Source organism: Gopherus flavomarginatus, chromosome 7 (genome assembly GCF_025201925.1).
Source record: "Gopherus flavomarginatus isolate rGopFla2 chromosome 7, rGopFla2.mat.asm, whole genome shotgun sequence".
NCBI lineage: Eukaryota > Metazoa > Chordata > Testudines > Testudinidae > Gopherus > Gopherus flavomarginatus.
Window position 1 is genome coordinate 94,338,690 of NC_066623.1, and position 25,664 is coordinate 94,364,353.

Here is a 25,664-nt window from a genome sequence, read left to right on the forward strand (position 1 = left end):
GTGTGAAATGCAGGCCCCATGTCCTGTCTTGAACACAATTCTGGGTGCTCAAAAATAACTCCTCATGCCTCCAGTTGAACAGCTACATGTACGATTGGCATATTCCCAGCAATCTCTTGTCAATCCATTTCCTTGTGAGCCCTGCTCTCATTGTCTTTCTAGTATAAAAGGAAATTCTTTTTCTCACCCACTCACAAGTAAACAACTCTTGATGATGTGCAGGTTAATTCACAGGTTAATTAGAATACCTCTAATTTTGTTTAACATCTTTTGTACACAGAGCTAAACACTCTAAAGTGAGGCTTACAGAGTACACATTGCTGCAAATTGAACTAACAAGACTTTACCAGCGATGCATCATTTTACAGACTATTAAACACCCGTCTCCGATGTTTGGTTTCATGGGAGATGAAGTCATTCCTGAAAAGTGGGAAGATTATGTTAAAACACAACCATTGCTGAGATGCAAAGTTTTGCTGAGCGAGTTGCTTAAATCAAGTTTCAACAATACAGTATGAAAAATTGTTTGAAAGGAAATACAAAATTTTAGTCACAAAGTACATGAACTGTACCTCCCACCTACTGGCTAAAGGAAAATCAGTGATCTAGCCAAATGTTTTCCAGAGACAAAGGAATAATGCTGGCTAATTGAGCTGTGCTTCTAGACTTGGAGCAACTGATCTGCAATCCATGCTGCCTTTTCCCAGATTTTGCTATTCTTTTATCCCTCTCCGCTGGGGCCTGATTCACTGGTGCTCTGAGACTCCTTTATGCTGGGATGAGTTCTGTGCTGTGACTATTCCTGGTTGCTGCAACAGCTCCTGAGACTGTAGGAAGCCTGGTGAAGTTAGAGTAGCACTTGAAGTTGCTTTAATCTGTGCCTAGGCGCCTCTGTAGGGTAGAGACCAGGGCTGTATGATATTACCCTTCTAAGCAGGTGCGTAGATCCTTGACTCCAGCGTCCCAATACATCAGCCAGCAATAGTGAGCAAGCACAAGCGGAAACACCGGCAAAGGGCTGTAGTAAACTATTTTCCTAGTGGAGCAAGGAGGCGGAAGAGCAAGGAAACCTTATCAGAATTTCTCCTTGGTCACTGGAGCTGCATACCATCCTTATGTACAGGGCAGGCTTAAAGGCTCAATCTAGCTTGAAATAGTAATTTTACAATAAAACTTAATTACAAATTCACACAAAGGAAACTTCCTCAATGTGTATGAATGAAACACATGAATTGAATGAACAATGTGATCTCAGACCGAGATCTCCAAAAGGACTTAGGCTCCTAAGTCCCCACTTTAGGCACCCGAGCCCAAAGTTTAGGCACCTCAGAGATCCTCAGAAGTCCTGCTAGGCTGCAGCCTAACCCTGAAGGCACCTAAAATCCCTTGATGTCTAATTTTTTGCCATAAGTCCCCTAAGTTTCTGCTGCTGGGTATGTGCACAAAGCCTTGCTTTATGCATGTGGAACATCAAACCAAGTGATGTGATGCTCAGCCCTGTAGGTGTGCTCAGCATAAGCCTATTGGATCAGGCCCCATGCAAAATCCAGCCAAAGGAGGAGGAGCCTCACCTTTAGCCTAGTGCTTAAAGCATACACTTGGGGTGTAGGAGACCTGGGTTCAAATATTTCCTCTGCTTGATGGGGAAAAAAGATTTGAACAGGGATCAGCCACCTCTCAGTGGAGAGCTCTAACCACAGGGCTATCAGATATTCTGAGCTGGGTTCCTAGAATCTCTCTTTCATTTAGGGATAAATAATCACTGGAGCAGGGGGCTGGATGCTGGGACTCCCGTGTGAGTGCCCTAACCGCCAGGCTCTAGAATCATTCATTCTCTCTCTGGCTTGAATACTATTGAAGTGTTATCTGAAGTGGAACAGTTTTAAGAGAGGCACTTGAGAGAGCCCCCAGAGCTCAGTGGTAGGGCAGTCCCTGAGTGGCAGAAGACCCATGTTTAAATCCTTTCTCCCATCAGGCAGAAGGGAGAATTAAATCTGGATCTCCCACATCCCAGGGGCTTGTCCTAACTACTGGGTTAAGAACTTTAAGGAAGGCACCTCCTCCTCTCATGTCTCTTGCAAGAAATGGCTTAGGCACCTAACTCCAGCAGTGGTTCATGGCTGTGGATCCCAGGAGATGGGTACTTCCCTTAAGTCACAGATCAGGGATGGGAAGTTAGCATCTATTTGATAGCTTAGCATGCTGGCTCTTGTGGGTGCTGTTCTTTGGCGCCTATCTCTTCCCATGCATTGTATAGGGAGTCTCAGCATCTAACTCAGGCTTTCTGGATTCCATTGATTTTTTTCAAGGCAGTTTCCACACCCAAGTCCCTTTGTGGTGCTAAACCCTTAGTTCTTCCAATTGTTATAGGATATAAAATCTCAGGTACATTTTAGAACAAAGGGAACATTGTGATTTATGTATAATGTGAGATCACCTACATGGTGATTGAAAATTATTTACTCTTTATTTTTTTTATTTCATTTTGTTAAGATCACAAAAAGAGCCAGATCTTCAACTGGTGTAAATCAGTGTAACTCCATGGAAGTCATGGGGCTACAATGATTTGAATCTAGCCCATATGTATTCTGAGGTCTGTAGGAAACCTGCTATGTGCTTTGCTATGCTCTCTCTCTAGTAATTACTGTGACAGTGTTATGAAGTATACATGACTGTCTAGAAGACATTGATAACGGACTTAAGAATGTGTAACAAATAATTCTCTTAAATCTTCTATTCCTAGCTACTGTTAAATTTCCATATGGAAAAGGACAAAGATATTAGTATGAAATTTGGCTTTCATTGTTTTAGATTATTTTTGTGTATCTTTATTAGTATGTGTAAAATGCAGGTGCCTGTCTCTTTAAATATTTAAATGAGTATTAAACTGAGCTAAGAATATTTCTCTCATGTTCTCTAACATGACTGTCTCTTGAAATACTTTATAGCTTTAGCAAAAAATCAGTAGAGAGACAGGTGCATCTGATTTGTTGCTAGGAGAGTGGGTATAGTAGATACCCCATACCTATAGCTGGAACTTTTGAACAGGCAGGCAACTATTTAAATGATTCTGTTTCCCTTAGTTGTGCAAGAAAGGCCTTTGGGTGAAATGTTCCTGCTGGGAATTGATTCTGGCTTGAGTAATCTAGTACACTTCTATCCTGATATAACAGGAATTCGGATATAATAGTGGTAAAGCAGTGCTGCGGGGGGAGGAGGGGCTACGCACTCCGGTGGATCAAGCCAAGTTCGATATAACGTGGCTTCACCTATAACACAGTAAGATGTTTTTGGCTTCTGAGGACAGCGTTCTATCGGGGTAGAGGTGTATCTGCTAATAAGTAAGGAATTGATACTTTAACCCTTTTGTTGGTCTCTCTATGGCAAGGAGAGGAAACTGGCTCATCAGAGTAGAGCTACACCTGCAAGTAGCCCAACTACAAATCTTTCCTCTGTCTGCTGGCTAAATTATTCTAGGTGGACTCAGTTTACACCTCCCCCCACTGAGACAGAGGTACACTTTTCACCTTCTTAAACCAGCCCTGAACGCTAGCGAACATTGATGATGGCAAGCTGTATATGTTCTGTTACTCTATTGCAAATCCTACCATGGGAAGATAGCTATTGGGCCTCACTAATGGAGGCTGCCTTGAAGTGACTGTTCCTTACCAGCCCAGGCTATGTCCTGTTCCTGGCCACTATACTTTACGTCTCTGTGAAATGACTCTTGCAAGTTCCTTTCACTGACATACCTTTGTTCACATGGACTTTCCAATACCAGAGGGCTTGTATAGACTGAAGTGGCAGAGTTCAGCATGACCAAGGATGAGGTCTAGACATGACCCAGGCTGAATTGTAGACTGTATTCTAGGAGGATTTCTATGCATGTACTTTACCTATAATAAACATAGCTGCTCTGTGTCTGTTCTCTGCGTTTCTGTGCTGTGCAAGTTAGAAACCTATGGTTTCCCACCACCATCTCCAATTTAATGCCCTTTTGAGTGGGGAATGCAGTGCTCTTTTCTACTTGTTCAGATTATAATTTGCTACCAGGTGGGTCTTCTGAAACTACAGCATGCAGAACATTAAAATCTGAATACTATTTAATGCTGTGTTACCACTTAAAAAAAATATGCTTTCCACTCTGCTAACAAGCCATTTGTAGACTGTGACTGCTTAAGTTCTAGCGTCTTGATTTCGGGTGAGGATAACCTGTCCCCATACTCTTGCTTCCTAAAACCAGAAAAGGAGAGTGGTTTCCACCTTGCCTTTCTTTGTAAATGTGCTTTCATTCAGATTGGTGTTTATCTGCTCTGCAAAGATTTTTTTTTTTCCAGCTGAGTCTAATCCTCCTCACTTGACTTTTTGAAATGCCACACATCTTAGTGATTGAAGACAAATAAAGTAAAGGTGCAGCATGTGTCTCTAACAACTGTGCTTTATCAGCTAATGAGACTGTTACACTTGAGCATGGTCTGAAATGCATTGTGTTGCTATTCCACAGTGTATGTCAATGCTAACTTGTTATCCTTGTGCAGTGCTCTTTTTAAGTTCCTGAACTTCTTAAGCAGGTTGGCTTGTCAAACAGGCTACCTCCTCATCTGCATTGCAATTAAAAAGTATCTGCATTTATAAAAAGCTTACAATGAACTCTGTATGTAACTGACCTCTTTTAACTTACTTGGGATGGGGTAGAAAATTCTTGGGGGCTGGGTAGAAAATTACAGTAGATACATTTTGAAAAGACCATTTAATAATAGCATTTACAAAACATTGTACAAACATCAATGCTTAACACACCTTAGACTACTGCTATCCACATTTATAGGTAGATAAACAGACTTTTTTTTAAAGGACTTTCTTCAAGGAACACATTAATACTGGGATTAATGCAGAGAATTGCTGTATGAAAAAGTCTATAGCTGTGTCTATGGAAGAGGTCAGACTGAGCGATTGCAATGGTCTCTTCCAGCCTTTAAAAAAAAAAAAAAATCAGGATTAGAATTTGGAAATTCCTGGCTCCGTCTCATACACAACACTACTTCCCACATTTTGAGGACTATCGGCAGGTTAGAAGCATGTAGAATGGAAATTATTGGCTGCTGCTAATGTGTATGACTTTAAAAAGCTAGAATTTCCATAAAAATATCAGCTTTTTGCAAATAAGAAAACACCTAAAAGGATATTTTAATGGTATTAAAAGTAACCATGAGTGAGTTATTGCTGAAACTGGATTTAAAATATGCTAATGAACACTCCATTTCTAATTAGTGTTTATATCTTGTGGTTCCTACATCTATTGTCATGAACGGTCACATGTTAATGATTGGTTTAAAAATATGCTCTAACAAAAAAACATTTAAAAGGCTTTTAAGAGATCTACCATCAGATGAGTGGAAGTATTGCAAGTCACTCTGTCACTTAGGCAGAAAAGTACTTTTTTAAAAAAGGATAGAAATATGTGTGAAACAAAGTTCAGATTTTGAATATTAGTCTTTCCTTTTTGAATGATGTATTGTCCTTACTGAACTGTCCAAGAATGTGACAATATAAAAGCATGTTTGTATCACTGTCCTTTCACCTCCAGCCACTTGGAATTTAATCTAGTGTAAAACGTGATGATTAGTTATCTCAGGTCAGTCTAAAAGTGAATACAATATGACATTAGATTTACCCATTACTCAGTGCAAATGGCCATTCTTAATCACAAATTGTAATGTAATGAGAATATAGACAGTAGTGTGTGATTCTTAACTTAAAAGAGAGCTGTTTGTCCTGGTGAAGGTTCGAGTGCAGTGAGCTATGAAAGTGCTCATCTGTGGTGCACGGAAATTGAGGGTGAGTGACTGGCCTTAATTATATATAATGTGATTATTTTAACCAATTTTCTTTATGAACCTTTGCTGAGCAGAAAGGACACTTCAACAGGCTCTGGCTGCACACTGGAAAGCCAGATGTAAGTGACATGCCTAGGACCTGGTCCAAACCCAGTGAACTCATGGGACTCTTTCTATTGACTTCAGTGGGCTTTGGATCAGGTTTCTATATATTAGTGATGGACACTTTTCTAATGCTTTAGGTAGATGAGATCCAAGTATTGAATCTAAATATTTCATCTGAAAGTGTTTTGTATGTTTGTAGAGAAATGTCTGCCAGTGCCAAATGACCACAACCCCAACCCATCTTTCTGTAACTGATAAGGGGGAAGATAAACCAGACACTGCACACAATCCACCAGGAACTTTGCAATTTGTTTTACATGGGACATGTTCAGGTGCAACGGTGATGAGTGGTGATAAAAAACTTAATTAGGACTGCTGCCTTATTTTATTATTTATTTGTATTACCATAGCATTTAGGAACTCTAGTCAAGGACCTGGGCCATGTTGAGCAAGACACACTACAAATAAAACAAAAAGAAGGTCCCTGCACCAAGGTTACTTTGTTAAATGAGAGCCATGTCCTGCGATGCACTGAACATGTACGCTGGGGAAGTGGATTGTCTGACTCCTAACCCCATGAAGGAAGCAGAGCAGGATCTCTTCCTTGCCTCCAGGGGAATGGTTTGTTTAGATTCCAGACGGCACACCAGCCAGAGGGCAGCTCTCCCTGCACTACTAAAAGCAAAGGGATATCTCCTCTCTTCTTAGGGTAGGTCTAGCCTGCAATTAAACACCCATTGCTTATCTATGTCAGTTGACTTGGGCTCTTCCTGCAGGACTGTAAAGTTGTAGTGTAGACATTTGGACTCAGGGACCCTGCTTTCTCATGAGATCCCAGAGTCTAGGCTCTAGCCTGATCCCAAATGTCTACACTGCAATTTTGCGATCCCACAGCCCGATCCCAACTCAGCTCACATAGGTCAGCTGTGGGTGTTTAATTGCAGTGTAGCTGTAATGCTGACAGATCCTGGTTGTCAGCAGGCAGGATCGACCTGGAACCTCTGAAGCTTAGTGCGTGAGCCTCTACAGCGTGAGCTAAAAGCCAACTGGCTGTTAACTGTACAGCAGACTCATTTTATCACTCTAAGTGGTCTTGGTGCCACTAGACGGGACAGAACACCACACCCAGGAGGTTACATAGACATACCCTTAGCAGCTCTTGTAAGCAGCCCTCCCCTCCCCGCATCTCTCCTTGGCTAATATGGTGAGAGCTTCCCTCCCTGTTTGTGTCTCAAACACGGATATGGCCACAGTCTGAGGGCTAATAAGCAAATGTGCTGTAACATCTAGGGGTTTTGGCCAAGTCCATAACTGGCTAGTCTGTATAATGTGATGTGCAGCGTGCCTTAGACTGATGTGCACAATTCTTTTTCAAAGAGTAGTAAAAGTACACTTGGTGGTACCGCTTCCCCTCACCCCATTTGTGGCTCCACACACCAGTGCCTCATGTAAATGGATTTTTTTTTAATTCAACACAGTAACTACAGTAGAGACAAATGTTTGTCAGTTTTGTAAAGATAATCTCCCTCAAACCCATTACATTTATTCATAGCCGCATGTCAAACTATTCATCCTTTACATTACAGCCTGATTTTTAGTTATACGATTTGAGGGGAAAATGAAGATCCTCTTCAATGCACAGGCTAGCTGAGCTTACCTCTTCAGTAAACTTTCCAACATAGTTTATTATTTATGTAAATGATTTTACATTGACATCAGACTTAAAATTTTCATTACTGGTTAAATGTTACTATAAAAGACAAAAAGGATGCAGAGCTCCATGACTGTGATTTCACCTGTAATATATTCATATGTAGAATGCTTTGCCCACCCCAATGTACTCACATGCATAACCTCTTCCCCACAATCTCAAACACACCATTATGATTAATACTCTAAATCCACTATGAAAATTCAGCAAATAAAAATGAGTGTCCACAGCATCCATATCTCAGACTCTTTGACCACCTATCCCATTACTATTTAATGTTAAACATCCATGCTTAAGAGCTTACTTTAGTTATATTGGTATGGAAATCAAAGAAACAACAATTCTTCTGCTTTCTCTGAATGGTTACCTGTGGCCACTTCATCATGCTCCACAATTAGGGTCCTACAGTGCTGATTCAGGCCAAAAGATTGGACTATGAGGAAATAAATCAGATGTGTTGAGCATCTGGAATTTGGTTCTATCTCTTTTGTCTTGAGAGTAGTCAGTGGATTCTATGACTTTATCCTTTCAGTAATGTAGATATTTATTCATATTTTACTACTGTGTGTGCAAAGTGGACCAATTACAGTAACTTGTGGGTCATTTTGAATTTCTTAACATTTATGCTTGTATAATTTTACAAGTGTCTTATTGCATTCATGTAGTTTCATTCACATTCCGTTCAACCGGAAACATTTATTTCAATTTCAACCATTTTTAAAGGTTTTTGACTGTTTTTAATCCATTGAAGGGCATTTCTAAAGGGAGTCATTTCAGACAAAAATAATGCAATATTTTGTTTCGGAAATGTAAAAACAAAATGTTTTGATTTTTGGAATTTTTTCATTAACAATTTAGTGAAACTGATATGGATTAACAAAACCTTTTTGTTACTGAATCTGCATTTTTTTCCAACTAAAAGCTTTGGCTAAATTCCCCCAGCTCTAATTGTGAGTATTGCTAAGGTTTTTGATTGCTCAGTGTAGTTGTGGAAAGAATACTCTGATATCAGAGATGCTGTAAGCTTCTCACAAGCAAAGTATTGTATTAGCAAAGTGGCACTTTGGAGAGCTACAGGCTGGTTGTTCAGTGTTCAAGAAGTAAGCATTCATTTCTTTGGGACTGACGATGAGGTAAAAGTTAGTTGCTCTTCTGATTCGTAGCTCCCTACACCAAGAATATTTTAATATGATTTTCTTTTAAATGTTAAATTTGTATCATGTCACAATTCTGAATGTTGTGAAATGAATTAGCCATTAGTTATGGATTTAGACACACACACAGAGTATTTGTTCAGCTAAGATTAACTCTTGCTGCAGAGAGACTCTGATTCAATATGTTTGCATGTACTGCCTAAAAATTGTTTAAAAGAACTACTACCATTTTTAACTGGCCTCTTAAATGTTTGACATCTTCCTGATTTATTGAGGAGGAGGGAAGCACAGTAGGAAGCCTGAAGGGAAGTAGGATTATTACTTTTATAATTAGTTTCAAGATTGACCATTTTATATTAATGTACAGTAACAAACATGAAGAGGAGCAGGCTTGTTTGTGATGGAGGAAAAACATGAACTTATTATGTGAGATCCACTATGATGCAGAGGGCCAGCCCAATTTTTGAAGACTCAAGTGGGACTAACCAGAACATACATCTGGTCTAGGCTAAGCACAAGGGGTGAATTTCACCATAATGAATAATTCCTAATAGAATATAGAAAAGAGGAATTGAAGGAATCTAACTCTTGCAGAGTGTATTTTTCTTTTTTAAACTGTGATCAGATTTGCTTTATTTGATTTCATAGTACAAAAGTCAAACTATATACAATAAATCTTGATAAACTACTCTTTAATGATAGCCTTAATTTAATAATTGTAGGAACAAAGCCTAGAAAGAACCTTTTGTTGCTTTGAACAACACACAAATTTAATATATTGAAAATTGAAGTTTGAGCTTAATGAAGAAAACAATTTAGATGTAAACTAGCTGGAATCAAAAGCCTAGGGATTTGAATAGTCCATCATGCAGTGCAATGAGTGCTTTGAAAACCAAATGTCTGAGTTGCCTAATGGGATTGAAATAGGACCCACAAATGCCCTAGTTGAGCCCACATTCAGCAGAGACAAGCCAATGGCAGCTTTGCCATCTTCTTTCCCAAACACTCTTCAAAAAACCTCCTGGCTCTGACAGGTAATTCACTAAAACAATTTGTATAACATGCATTGTAATAGTTGCCAAACTTATAAGCATAAATATTCAGGAAACAATGAATATTATGAGCCACTGCATCAGCCAGGTATGCTTACATTTGAATGGTTTTATGCAGTGGTACTGTAGCTGTGTTGGTCCTAGGATACTGGAGAGACAAAATGGGTGAGTCAATATATTTTATTGGACCAACTTCTGTTGGCTCAAAAGCTTCTCTCTCTCTCTCTCTCTCTGACACACACACACACACACACACACACACAGAAATTGGTCCAATAAAATATTGCGTCATGCACCTTGTCTCTCTCTCTTTGAATAGGTCAATCAAGGGGATTATGTTCACATAATTAGCATATAAAAATTCCTGCAACAGTAAAGCAAATAGTCTGTCATTTCAAAGAACTGCCTAAGGCTAGAAAAAATTGAATTTGCTGGTGGGGGAGAAATGGTTAAAACTTCAATTCACTTTAAAATTAATCACAATACATTTTAAGTACAGTATATGCTAATTTTAGACCTATGAGTAATTCCCACTGTCTTGTGCAGGATTCAGTTAAGCATATGCTTAAGTGCTTTTTCTGATAAGGGATGGGATTCAGCTTGAGTTTAAATACTTTGAATAGGAGCATCAATGCCCACTTTCCATTATTAGGTTTGAAGATACCTATATTAGCTGTAATCTTCTATTTCTTGGAGCTATTGGCTCATCTGGTTTGAAACAATACAGGGTTTTGCATTTTAGAATTCTGATGTTATGCTAGTATGACAAGTTTTTGAAACTGAACATTCAAAGGAATACACAAATATAACACATCACTGTCATTGTATTAATTCAGACTGAATTCCTATTCTGTGAAGATTTATTTTAGATTCACCGTGTAGCCAGTAGTCTTGTGAGAAATTTAAAAAGTATCTGCACCTTTCTTTTACCAGCCCAGCTGTTTAATTTGTTTCTTACCATTTAGGGACTAAAAATCTAGCACAAACAATGTTGAACTAATTATAATCTTAGCATTTACTCTTCGAGTGTTTTGCAAACAGGAATAAGACTATCAGTTGTTCTAATAAGACAAGTAACATAGGGAAATAAATTTACACTAATTTGTACAAAGAAGAGGTATTGTTCCTATATGTCACAATTTTGGTCAAAAGCGATGACTATTAGAGTTTCCACCTGAAGGGAAAACTCTGCATTGAAATGAAATGAGTTGAAATTTGAAGACTTAAAATGGGCATCAATAAAAAGAAATCGGGCAATAAGCAAAAAGTGAATGAAATTCATTCTTGTGCAAATGGCTCTCATGAGGCTGATATGAAGAACCATTTTAGAAAAAAGGTATTGGACTGATAATGAAGATCAAACATCCAGAATGACCACTTCTTTTAAAAGAGCCTCTTTCAAAACATCACTGTGCTGCTCAAAATATTCTTCCTCATGTAAATCTCACTTTGTGTACTGTGACAGGGCAACACTGCCCTGCACCAGCCCCAGCAACGTCAGGCTGGTAGCACTGAGGGCAGAAGTCCCATCCTGTCCGTACTGGGCATGCTCCAAGTGTTCTAAGAGTATAAAAGGAGGGAGCCTAGCTCAGTCTGGGCTGGCAGCCGCAGGGGAAGGACCTGACTGGGAAGCTCCTGCAGAGGACCAGCCACCGCCTGCGGAGGCGCCAGGTACTGAAGCCTCTCCAGACCCTGCTATGAGAGGAACCTGGGAAGGCGGCTGACCCAGAGGCCCTCAAGGAAACTAAGAACTTGTGGGAGACCGTACCACTTAAGCTGGTAGGAAGCGACCCGGGGAGGGGGAGGTAATGGACTGGTACCTTGCCCCCGGCAAGTCTCAGCAGGACCCTCCACCCCAGCTGAGCCAGGGACAAGGTCCTACGCCATGGTTAGTGCTGGAGGGGGGGGACTTGGTGGGGTGGAGAACCTCTGTCCGCTAGGCTGTGCTGCCCTGCAACCCAGGGTGAATCTATGGACTCTTTCCACTAGGCCATACTGCGCTGCAACATGGGGCAACTCTATAGACTCTGGCCACTAGGCCATATTGCCTGGTAACCAGAGGCACAAACCCCGTCAGTACCTTTTTATTTTGATCATTGAGTATAAAACAGTATTTTATAAAAGCTTTGAAGACGTATGTTGATTGCTGTCCTGCATGGAATGTCAGGACAGTCGTCCACAAGAAATCTGCAAAATAATGCTTTAAAAAAATCCCAAACTCCACCTCCACTACAAATTCCCATTTTGTGGGAATATAGAGGTTCAAAATTGTACTGTTTGCTCTTTCCCATGAGTTAAATTAAGGCCATAGTTAACCATCCATTATGACCCTTACTACATATGCTCACGAGTTCTTCGGTAATTCATCTTTAGTGCTGAGTCTGTTTGGTCTCAGCCATGAGGGAGTGTGTGTGTGTGTGTGTGTGTGTGTGTGTGTGTGTGTGTAAAACTTGATTGAAAAATCCATTCAACTGGTTTTGAGTTATGGGAGAACTGGGCAAGAAGGTAAAAATCTATGTACATACATTATAGATAGAAATGTAAAGACTTCTAAGCTCACTGATTAACTCAGAACTATCTGAACAAAAATATTCCAAGGGCAGGGGCAGCTCCAGGCCCCAGCATGCCAAGTGCGTGCTTGGGGTGGCATGCTGCAGGAGGCGCTCTGCCGGTCGCCAGGAGGGCAGCAGGCAGGGTGCCTCCAGCGGAATGCCTGCGGAGGCTCCGCTGGGCACGCCTGCGGGAGGTCCACCGGAGCCACGGGACCGGCGAGGGGCAGAGTGCCCCCGCGGCATGACACCGTGCTTGGGGTGGCGAAATGTCTAGAGCTGCTGCTGTCCAAGGGACAGATTCTGTCTGCAGCTCAGGCTTCCTTACATCACTATGCAATGCAGAATCTGACCTTGGATATGAGATGTGAATCATCTCCTATATGCCAGAGTGCTTGTGTCTTGTGTTAAGGGGATTTAAAAATCACTCCTGAGTGTGTCTCATAAGATTTCAGCTGCCAAAGGAAGCCCTAGCCCCTACATAAGCATCTAGGAATCTGAACGCCATGCTTTCCCTGACTGACAGGAGGTAGGTCAGCTAATGCTCTCAGGGTAACAAAACATACCCTGAATGGGCATTCTTACACTCCAAAATGTCTAATTACCCATACAGAGTTTAGTACTCTGATTTTCTTGCATGGTTAATAATCTACATGGAGTTTCATTAGTATTCTCCGCTAATAAACTGTTAAGCTGGGGTTCATTGGCTAACTACTTTTCCCTAATGTGTGTTTTTGTTTTTGTTTTTTTAATTTCTAGCTTGTAGCTGAAAGGAAAAATAGTCAGGGAAGAATTCAAAAGTTAAGACATGATCCTGCCTCCATCTTTCCAGAAGACTGAAATAGAAAGTACTTTTGTTTTCTTGCTTCCTGGAGCCATGCATTGGTGTCTGGTGGAGGCTGAGCTACCTCTCATCTGTAGCTCAATCTGTAAAAGACTGAGGTGATTCTAATAAATTGAGGGAAGCCAGTGGAACTAATGATGAGGTTTAAATCTATCCTTCTTATTGAGGGAATCTGACTGCCTTTTGTTGGTACTGTTTGCACTCTGGGGTGCATTTGTATTAATTCCTGGATCTCTAACTGCTGTCAGACATTGATATGCCAGTTACTAGGAGGGTCAGAAGATTGTGTCCCTTTCTCTAAGAGGCAGACCTTGCTAAGTGTGATGTTGCACTCTATATGATTTTTAAAAATATGCTAATGTAACTGGAATATGCTTTATACAAAAGGTCTCTTGTAAGGTATCATTTCAAAGCTTATAACCTGCTGAGTGTGATCATCCTTTTTGTATAAATGTACCACTCTTGTATCTGAAACTAGAAATATGAAATGCAACTCTGAGGGCCTATTGTAATTATGCAAAGTGTAGTCCATTAATGGTGGTTTTGGAATCTTGATGACTCCCATTAATCAGGACAACTGACTATGGATGGCTCTGTTTGCAGGCAAGCCTTTCTATGAGTCAGGCTGGGAGGAATGAAGGCTTGGGGTCTCACAGTGATGTGATCATGTCACCTGAAATGGAATCCATCTTTAACCTAGTGCTTTTCCATTGAGAAGGGGGGAACCCAGAGGGACAAAGGATTCCCACCTTATGCAAAATATATATATATAAGTGGGTAGAACAGAACAAAGTGAGGAGCCATCCTGAAGAATATCCTAGCTACCACCTGAGCTGGAACAAGAGCTGTACCAGGAGAAAGATTTGTCCAGTCTGAGGGGAAAAAACTCACTGAATCATCTAAGGGTGAGATTATCTGTAGTCAGTTTGATTAAACATAGATTTGCGTGCTTTATTTTATTTTGCTTCGTGACTTACTTTGTTTTGTCTGTTACTACTTGGAATCACTTAAATCCTACTTTCTGTAATTAACTCAGAGTATGTGTTAATACCTGGGTAGGTGAACAGCATATCTCTCTATTAGTGTTATAGACGGCGAACAACTTATGAGTTTACCCTGTGTAAGCTTTATACAGGGTAAAATGGATTTATTTGGGTTTAGACTCCTTTGGGAGTTGGACATCTGAGTGTTAAAGGCAGGAACACTTCTATTAGCTGCGTTCAGTTAAGCCTACAGCTGTTAGGGGACGTGATTCAGGCCTGGGTCTGGGTTTGCAGCAGGCTAGCGAGTCTAGCTCAAATCAGGCAGGACACTGAAGTCCTAAGTTAGCAGGGAAGTCAGGGGCAGAAGTAGTCTTGGCACATCAGGTGGCGGATCCCAAGGGGGGTGCTGTGATCTAACCCGTCACACTACCATCATCTTTGCCTGTGTCACTTCAAGATTAGACTATTGAAATGGAGCTGTCCTTCACCATATAGTCACTGGTTTAAAGGGGCTTAGCTTTGTTGACTACAATGAAGTTACTGTAGTTTATGGTAGCTGAGGATGTGGCCCCATAAGTCAAGCTGAATCTGGAGAAGAACATAGCAGCCCACATACCAAGTGGTGCATCAGAGATCTTTGCTCCATGATCTGCATCTTTATACATTTTGTTACAAATTATGTAACACTTGCCTACCAGCCCCACTTTATATCAACATAAATGCTGAAAAGCATGTCTCTATAGTCTGTATCCATTAAAATCCCACTTACTGTCCAAAAAAGGAGGGATATTTTAGTATTTTTTTAATGGAAATTCATTGGGGTTTAATGGAAATCCTTCTGCAAGGCAGGAAATTCACCACAGGACAGGTAGTATGCTGAGCCTTCAGGACTTGAACAGTATTTGTTAAGAACAATAGAAAAACATTAAATATTTCAACGTAACTATTTGTTATAAAGCTACAATCTAAGCAGGAAATGGCATTTATGATAAATGCCCTGAAACAAATTCTGCTTTCCTTACATAGGCAAAACTCCCACTGATGTAAAATATCCTTTTGGTATTTTTCCCTGAGGAAAGACTGCAGAATTTGGTACTGTATTTTGTTTTCATGAACTTGAATGTTACGTTTTCCTTACTACTATAAGATCTGTCCAGTATGTAGTAACCACAGTGTACAAGTGAAATAAAAAAGGAGGTGGTCCAAATGATTCTGAACAGCACAGCTGTGATGTATAAGTATACTATTGGGTACTGGTAACCTGGATATAAGTGAATTTCTTTTTTTTCCCATTTATCCAGAAGATGATGAGCAACTTCTTCCATGAATATTTACACTATTATATTAAAAATGCTCCACATGAACCAATAGCATGTTTGTAAGATGAAAATATTTTCAACAGCAGCACACTTCAGGGCAAAAAATTTCTCACTACCAAAAAAAAAAAAGCAGTGCTATATAAATACTCTTAACTTGGAAAGCTGCTATCAGTTCATGCACAGGCTTTCCCTGCTGTAATAACCCAGCAAGATGGCATACTCTATGTACTAAACTCTTTAATGGGAAAACTAAATTACTTCCTAATATTTTTCATGTATGTATTCATGAATGTGACTATTGTAGGACAGCCTGCTTAAACCACGATGAATTATTTTCTGAATAAATCCTTAACTCAATTGTAAGCTCTTCAGGGTAGAGGCTGTGTGTTTTTCAACATCTAACAAAATGGGACCCTGATCCTTGACTGGAATGCTAGGGTAATAACAATGGCACGGATGGGCTGAATAGTGGATCCATATCTCTCTCGAATTCCCACAAGCTTCAGAGGTATTGGGATGGGATAGGGGTTAGAGTCACTGTAGATTTTAATTGGATTTATTGGATATTTTTAGATGAAATGTTGTGTGATATCTTTTGTGAACTAGGGAGTTTAACATTGTCCTCCCAACTCCACCTATGGCTCTGTGGGAGAAAAGAACTGTCCGAGCCTCTCCTCACACTTGTTTTACACCATTATAATTCCATTAAGTCCATAAGAACTACCTCTTATTTTTACTCTGACGTAAATAAAAAATTCAAGTACTGTATCTCTAGAGTTGGCTCAAATGGTAATTTTTTTTCAACTGTGTGCAAACATTCTGCCCATTAAATGTTTCTGAAAATACCTTTATTTTCATAACAAGGAAATAACCTACATACAAGTACTGGTGAATGCCACAAACAAGCTATCTGTTTATCATGTAGCAATTTCCCTCACCATTGTACTAAGCATGATGCAACCATTCACATCTACTGTTTACTGGAAACTGTGTGACTTTCTAAGTCCCTTCTGCATAGTCGGTCTTATTATAAACAGAATAAATAGGTATAAATGAGATTTCTAAAATAAACAATTGTAAGAGCTGTCCCTGAACCCAGGCTTTTCTTAGAACATTGTTTTTATTTTTGTTATATGTACATCCTCGTTGTTCACTCAGATGTCTTTTTGCTTGACTTCAAAATAGGGAGATCTGAATTTGTACATAAAGAAAAGAGGTTAATACACCAGAAAGCTATTTGCATAATGCAACTTGAAAAATGTATGTTTCCCAAGTGAACGCCGTGATAAGCCTGCTGCAGCTACAGTAAGCAGTGCAAAAGGCTGTAGGACTTCATCTCTAACTCAGCAGTCTTGACATGCACTTAATATGTGCAGCTTATAAAGTAATATATAAGTAAATGCCAGAGGGAAAACAAATAGGGACTGCATGAAAAATTCGTGGTGGGAGGCTTGAGCTGAAACATCTGCTGAGCAGCCATCAGGCAAACGCTATCTTTAAATCTTAAGAGCTCCAAAACTAGCATTAAACTGGGTAAAACCCATATGCTGAGTGTGGAAGCCAATGATAAATTAGGAGAGTATTGTCCTTCTAATTTTCAATATGAAAACTCTACTGAAAAAATGTCATCTCCTCCATCGACAGAAGGAGTTGCTGCCCTTGCATTACCAGAAATGTCTTTGATTCCAAGTTTGATTCTGAAGTCATTTTGATTTATATTCATAGTAACTGAAAGATAAGCTGGTATCTAAGGAAGTGTCTTTTCTCTTCCCTTTGATGCTTCAGTTGGATACCAGTTGGTCTAATCATCAAGATAAGAGGAGGATATTTACATTTCCTGGAGTTTCCAGGCATATAACCTGCAGTAATTGCCAACTAAATATACATTTTAGATTTGTAACCAAAAAACTCTCCCATCTGAGTAGTTTATTCACTGAAAAATGCAGTTTCAGGTTGACGGAAACTGATGATTCAGAATTAATTTGGCAAATAGCGGCAGCCAAACAAAAATGGAAAGGAGGGGGAATTTCCAAAAAAGGGTTGAAATGACTTTTCATTGACTTTCTTTTTTTCTTTTGGGGTCAAAAACATTTCAGGACTTAATTTTGAAGTCACATCACATTCGACAATTGGCTATATTTCACTTTCCAAAATAAGAAGTAAGCACCCAACAACAAAACGTTTAATTTTGAGTCAAACAAAAGTGTTCATTCAATCTGACACACATTAATTTTGGGGTTTTCTTTTGATGAGCGAGGGGAAAAACCAAAAAACACTCTGCGTAAACTCAAAATTAAGGTTTTTATTTTTCAACTCAGCTATCGAACTGAAAAATCAATTATTCACCCAGCTCTAGAAATTACAATATTTCCTTTGCAAAAGCTTGACAACCCAGAGCAAAATTCTCCTATTACAGTGACCCACAGATGGCTTACCAGTAGTCAGTGGGGGTCTGTCTATAGAAGGTCCATGGAAAGTAATCTGGTCCCTTTGTCCTGAAAATGCAGATGCTACTGTGAGAGGAATTTCCCAATATCCTCTGTTCAGACAAGGGGTCAATGTTCAACCATTAACTAGACTTTTATGTTTGGTTAAATTCATGTGTGCAGTATTAGTTCAAGGAATCTTTTTCCCCATTGCCACAAAAGGCTCCTTGTCTATCCTGAATTTACAGAAAATATCCTAAATAGAACTAACATTATCTGAGGTATATTTGTTTGCTCCCTGTCATAAACGGATAGTTAAGAGTTAATGGAACAGAAGTGTTTCATATCTCTTTTGCCTGTAAAGGGTTAACAAGATCAGTGAGCCAGGTTGTCACCTGACCAGAGGACCAATCAGAGGACAGGATACTTTCAAATCTTGAGGGAGGGAAGTTTTTGTGTGTGCTGTTAGTTTTTGTTGGTTGGTCACTCTAGGGGTTTGGGGGGACCAGACGTGAAACCAGGTGTCTCTCCAATCTCTCAGATACAGGCTCTTATAAGTTCAGAATAGTGAGTACTAGGTAGATAAAGCGAGTTAGGCTTATGTTTTGTTTTCTTTATTTGCAAATATGTATTTGGCTGGAAGGAGTTCAAATTGGTATTTTGCTGAAAGGATTTTAATTTGTACTTGAATACTTAGGCTGGGAGGGTATTCCCAGTGTCTATAGCTGAAAGACCCTGTACCTATTCCATTTTAAATTTACAAAGATAATTTTTACTGTTTTTCTCTCTTTAATTAAAAGTTTCGTGTTTAAGAATCTGTTTGTTTGTTTTTGTTTTTTTATTCTGGTGTGAGACCCCAGGGGACAGGGTCTGGATTCACTAGGGAATTGGTGCGGAGAAAGGAGGGAAGAGGGAGAGAGAGGCTAATTTCTCTCTGTTAGAATTACTGTCTCTCTCAGGAAGAATCTGGGAGGGGAAGAGAGAAGGTGTTTGAATCACAGTGATCTTCCAGGGTAACCCAGGGAGGGGAAGCCTGGGAGAGGCAACGGTGAGGGAAAAGGTTTACTTTCCTTGTGTTAAGATCCAGAGGGTCTGGGTCTTGGGGGTCCCCGGGCAAGGTTTGGGGGGGCACCAGAGTGTACCAGGCACTGGAATTCCTGGTTGGTGGCAGCACTACAGGTTCTAAGCTGGTAATTGAGCTTAGAGGAATTCATGCTGGTACCCCATCTTTTGGACGCTGAGGTTCAGAGTGGGGAATTATACCATGACACTCCCAAAGGCCAGGGTCATGTCAAAAGGCAGTAACATGATGGGTTATCCCTGACAGTGTTTTGTTTTGTTTGTTTATTTTTTAAATAGTCCCATGCCAAAAAATAAAAGTCCGATCACATGTGCTAAGCCCTTTTTTAGTCATGTTTATGGATATCAAAGGTTAGACTCAGAATCAAAAAGGAAGAGGCTGTATTATGTGACTGTGTTACTATACTCAGTCAACTTGTAACACCTGCTTTTCGGATCTGATATGTCATCTAAGTGTTTTGCCATGGTCCTTTTAGCTTGGTGAAAGCTTTTCATTAATTTTCTTAAGGCTGCTGTAGTTTGCATTGGACATTGAAAAATGAATGTGTTATTGTCTCACTTTATTGAGATGCAATGCTATAACTTCTTTCCTGTGCTGGATAAATAATTTCTATTGTTTTCTCACCTGATATTCAAATATGATTAAAACTGGTGCCCAACCCAAAAGTCTGAAATATCTAAGCTGGATTCCAAAATAAATTTTATATGAATTTGTGAGTTTACTCACACTGATTAATGTGACGTTTGTCAAACCTGACTGTTGTGATAAGTGTACACTCCTCTCTTTGCTGCTGGTTGGGGATACTAAGCTTCCTTGGAAGCCACTCCCCCCAAACAAGAAAAGGCTTTTTAAAAGGAAGATTAAAAACACTCTGCCAGGAATCTCAAAGGTTCCTAGAGCTGTGACAGAAAAACTTTGGGAAACCCTTGAGAACAGGACTGCTGCAGATCAAACTGAGATGTCCTATGTAAAGCTGTTTGTGTGATGAGGCTTGTACATATCTGTCACTGCTATGCCTGGCTTGAGCTCCAAGCATCAGTGTCACTCAAATACTAAATTTATACAATTTAAAAATAATTACAGTCAAACATCCAGCAAAAAACGATGAAACATACAAATTAAGCATTAGTTAAGTCAGCTTAGAATAGTTGTTTACTTAATACTGCAGGCTTTGTTCACAGATGGTTTTATTTAGATCTACAAGCTAGCACAAAGTGATACATCACACTACCAAAATGTTTTTCTTTTATACCACAAGCCAGAACTGTGCAAACTCTCCAATTAAACTTGACAACTCCTTAAAATGTTTAATCCCACAGATACAACTTGACAATCCCAAAATGTAGAATGTACAAAAGTTGCAATCAGCTGTTTCATCTTAAGACTAGTGTCTACATAGTGTTCAGACACTGTAGTAGAAAGTAGATAAAGTTGGTTAACACATTGACACCATACGTGCAACCTTGTTTTTGTCACTAGCATGTAAATTAAAATAATTTGGAATTTAAATGTTTACTATTGAACTCTGTTTTCTTGCTGTTTTCTTCTTAAACAAGAGTGGCATCAGGCAGTCTCAAAGCCCTAAAGGAACTGGCAAATTTATTTATTAGACGATTCCAAGGAAGTGGGGGTGGAAATAAAAGGGAATGAGCCAAAGAGATTAGTTCTTAGCTGCTACTGGACAACAGTCACTGTATTTAAAATGCTCCTTAATTTAGCTCAAGTGTTTAAATTAAAACTGTCTAATAGCAATGGTTTTTCATTCTCCACAGGTATTCAAGATCTTCAGTACTGTGATTAATTGAGCAGGCATGATTTCTTCTATTTAGAGCCCACTTGAAAGTGGAAATGAGAAATGAATTGTGCCAAAAGGCTTTGGTCTATTTTTATTAATAGAGCAGTTTAGATGGATCATGAAAACAATCTTCTAATTTATAAGAGTCAATCTTGTATCTTGTTAAACAAGAGTTATTATTATTGAACTTAAACCACTGAAGTGTGATATACCAAAGGCCACTTTCTACACAGCAGAATGCTACTGTGAGCACTAGCATGTTAACCACATGCTAATGGGGTTCTCAGCAGTCTGATATGCTATTGATTATCTCAGCTTGTATAATTCTCATCAAGACAGCATAGTTAACTGGAATATAAGTGCTTCCTTCTTGCTACTTGAAACGGATTCACATCTCATCAGTTACTTTATTCAGGGCCATGGTAACAGACAGGAGGCTTTGTCCACAGGTGGATGGAGCCTTTTAGTGAGGAGCAGCACTGAATGCCATTAAACTCTGGCCTAGAAAAAAATTTCTGCTCCTATTGTACCTGCCAGTATTAATCTAAACAGAAGTGCCAGATGGAAAAGCAGTTCAAAGCTGCTAGCCATTGTTCTCTTGCTAATGCCAATGTTAAAATTACACTAGATTTTGTATTTTGTTCATTTTCACATAGGCAGAAATGAAATGGAAAAGGATACAAAAAGTATATGTGATTACAAGGCCTCTGTGATAAAACCATTCCTATTCCACCAACCAGATATATTTATTTTATATCTATAGGACAAAATAAACGCTTTAATACCTGACCATATGCAAAATATTTTTTTAAGTATTGTCTCTTGTTTTTACTCTGAGCAAGTGTTACCTTAATCAGAACTTGAAATCATCATAGCTAGGTATATATAATGACCTTTCTCCTTGCATTTTGCTGCTTGTGCTTATAATGAAAGATGTAAGGAAAATTGGAGGAGAAATACCACAAAAGGAGGATTAAATAAAGGGGAAAACTTAGGTTTGTGTCACTTTAAGCATTGTAAAGGGACAAATTTCCCACAAACTAGAAGTCCGTGACAGATGATAAACATACACATTAGAGGAGTTGACAGGCTTTCTTATTGGAAAGCAAAATAAAATAGCAAGCCAGAAAGTACACTGCCTCTTTACTGGCAAATAACTCAACTTTGAATGTAATTTTTCATGGAGTTTTACTTTATAACATAGTTTACTCAGTGAGCGGCAGCTTGAAATTGCACTCGCTTGTTAGGCCTGAGTCTTATCTCATTTACACTGACTTCAGGGTTCTATTGGCTTGATTGAAATGACTTTCAATTTACATTGTTGTCAGATTGGTATCAGGCCCATTGTAAATGGAGATCAACTAAGGAGGCAGAGTTCAAATCTGGATCCCTGTCCAGTTCAAATTAAACTAGGGATAGTGTTTTTCAAAAGTGCCAAAATGAGTTCCCATTTTCAAAAGTGACTGACACTTCAGAGTCTAAACCTAATTAATTTTGTATATACTGTATAAATATAGAATGTATTTTATTCCTGGTTCAGGTCTGGCTGAAAACAGTCACATTATGAGTAAATAAATATCTTATTAACTTCTGAGTAGGTCAATAATATACTAAACAATGTTAACAAAAGTCACAAATACTTCATCCCAATCGGTTACCATCAATTCCATCTAAGCTGCTATTTAACTTGGGAACCCTTAACTTGGAATATTAATTGAAAGGAAAAGCCTTCTGGGAGATGATGTAGGTAAACCAATTTCTATCCTCTTTTTAATAGTTGTGAAAAGGGGGAGGAATTAGTTTTAGAACTGTGCACAAAAATGTGAGGCCTGCTACATTCACACAATCATCACAATTGTACATTCAATGCCTGCAGCAGTGGAACAAACTAGTCATTTGAGCATATAGTTGCCATTATTTCTTGTGTAATCATAATACATGTACACAAAAATTAGGCATACCAATGCATGCATATTGATGTTAGCACAGTTCCAAAAATCTGGCACTGAATACATATCTGAATGTGCACTTCATTTCACTGAAACAGAGATTGTCCCATATAGTAAATATGTAGATCTTAGGATAATAAACCTAGACGTTCTCCTCAATCTGTTTATCATTAAACTTAATTGATATACTAATGTTTTACACACTTTATTTTTTAAGAATTTAGCGACCAAAATAGCTTGCTTTATATTAGAACCTGGTTTTAAAAAAACTGGGCATATATTTTTTTAATTTAAGATACCATAAGAGTTTCAATATTTGAACTGCCTCTAGACTAGCTTCCTTAAGAAAAGTATCCATTCACTTTTAGTCTTTCAGGTCTTATTTAGGCTGTGATAAAATGGGAGCCAGTGTTGTTTACTTTTAGCTGAGGTCATATTTGCTAAGTGACCCACATTCCCTGGGGAAGACTTATAATCATTGTCTGAAGCCCAGGGATCCTTAGCAAGCACTACTTCATCTGGTTTTGACTCCTGCCATGAACTCATTTCCTTCACTGCTGCAGAAACTGCCAGTCAACTGCCATGCTTTCCGTGGCTCTTTTGAGCTTTAACTTCTTGTACTCACTCTGTTCTGTAAATTAGTTTGGCATCCGTAACAGCTGCTTCAGCCTCTGGTCTAATATTTTAATACAAATAATCTTATCTTACATACTTTCAGTCCTTCTTTTAAATGTGTCTCTATGATCTTTATGATCTAGGTTAATATTAATACGAAGTACTACAGCATCTAAAAATATCTGTCATAAAATGTCACGTGTTTATATATTGGTAAAAAGGAATGTCTCTCATCTCAGATTTGCTATTTTAAAACTCTCCCAATGCATAAAAATAACTTGGTAATTAGGCTTTTGTTCTCCTCAGGATAAAATATATTCCATTGTTCAATAACATCTGACAATGTCCATTGCTTTGCTTTATACCTTTTCTATTACAACTATAAAATGCTTACTGGAGAAATAGCTTCTATTATTAAGTTTAAGAAAAACAAAATACACAGCAGAAATACATACAAACACTGAGAAAGGTAGGAATCACCTTCACCATAAGAAAAGTGGCAGAAGCTCGGTTGTCAGATACTGCTGTATTGTGGTGGCCATTTGGAACATTTTTATAGGGACTGAGTTCATTATCAGACCTACCCCAGGCCATGGCAACTGTTTAGTGGGGGTGTGAAAAGTGTCTGGTGCCATAAAATGAGGCTGCTTGGGTGAGTCCCTCTAGCTGAGGCAGGTAGGAGAAAGAAAACTCCTAACTAAACTCTCTCTTGAGATGGGATAAAAATGTTTAGCGTACTAGGCAGTGGCAGTACTTTTATGGAGCTTTGGAGAGAGAAGAGGAAACTGCATATATACTCAGAACTAGCTGGATGACAGTGTACCTACAAAGGGAGAAGCAGCAGCCAGGCCATGGGGCTTGTCAAGCTTTGCCAGCTGGAGACCTTGATCATGGTGCTAGGTGACACTGCATCTTTGTTGTTTTTCAGCTTGCACTTGAAGGGCCCGAGTAGTTACCAGTTTTAAGAGGTGGCTAGTCTGGCATGTTTATCATACCATCAGGGATTCTTGCAAATGGTGGGAGGGCTCTTTAGCACTAGAGGGAGAGTTTGCCTTCCTCATGCCTAGCAGGTCCTGGGTTCATGGGATTCCTAGTGGCTGGGATCTGGTTGTGTTCCCCAGAGCCAGGGAGAATAGCCCTAAAGTTCAATCACCAGATGAAAATTTGGACTCCTGAAATACATGTCTAACAAATCTTTGCAAGTTGCTGCTACTCAGTGTTTTGTCCTTAATGGGTAAAGGCATAGAGTTGGTGAGTTGCTGGTCTGAAGAAACATCGATACACTCTGTGTAGGAGACCAGGTGGCCAGGAAGTGCAGGCTGAGAATGGGTCTGTCTGTAAGTTGTACTACACAAGTGGTAAGGGAAGGAGAAAGGGTTTAAGAGTGGTGTTTTGTGATGAACTTTGTTAAAACTGTTTGGGAAATGACTCTTTTATGGCTGTCTGAGTACAAGTAAAGGAGTGTGGGTTGTTTTTAGTATCCATATACACCCCACAGCAAGGTTGTCCTGAAGAAGTTAGAACCTAGCAAATATGGCTGAACCAGAGGAATTACTACTCCTCCATATGAGTGCATATCAGTCAGCCTATGAGCAGATACTGAGATGGTATACATTGGGATCACAGAATACAGAGAGTGCAGTCCTTGACATATGTTTTGGCAATCACCCACTGATTGCTAACACTTACAAAGCAGCTGAGTGAAGATGCACATAGATTTCTTGCTAACCTGAATGAACCAAAAGAAGATGGTTGAGGATTGAAACTATTGCACCACTACCCAAACTGTTTGTGTCAACACACAAGACTGGCAAATGTACCCAGTGTGAGTTTTGTGACAATGAGACTGCATCAGGATGTGAAAACTGTACAGTGTGACTGCAGACAACTTTAGAGAGACAGTCATAAGATTTGAGCTAAGAGATACACAAACTGGAACAGCAGAAGAGTGGCAGATGTTCAAGAACATCTTGATCTGAGATGCTATGTGGACACACTAAGCTGGCTACATCATCTTCTTCTTTTGAGGAATGGTGGTGGTGGAGTGGGGAAGGGCAGGCAGAAAGCATTAAGAAATAAGAGAAGCCAGAAAGGTTATGGAAAATTAACTCTTCTGAAAAAGCAGTTTCTGCATATAGAGTCTCCACGTAAGTAGTAAAACAAGCAGTCAGAAAGGCAAGAATCCTAGCTTTAGACTTGCTGTAGAATGGGTTGAATGACGTTCTCTTTTGGCAAATTGAGAGC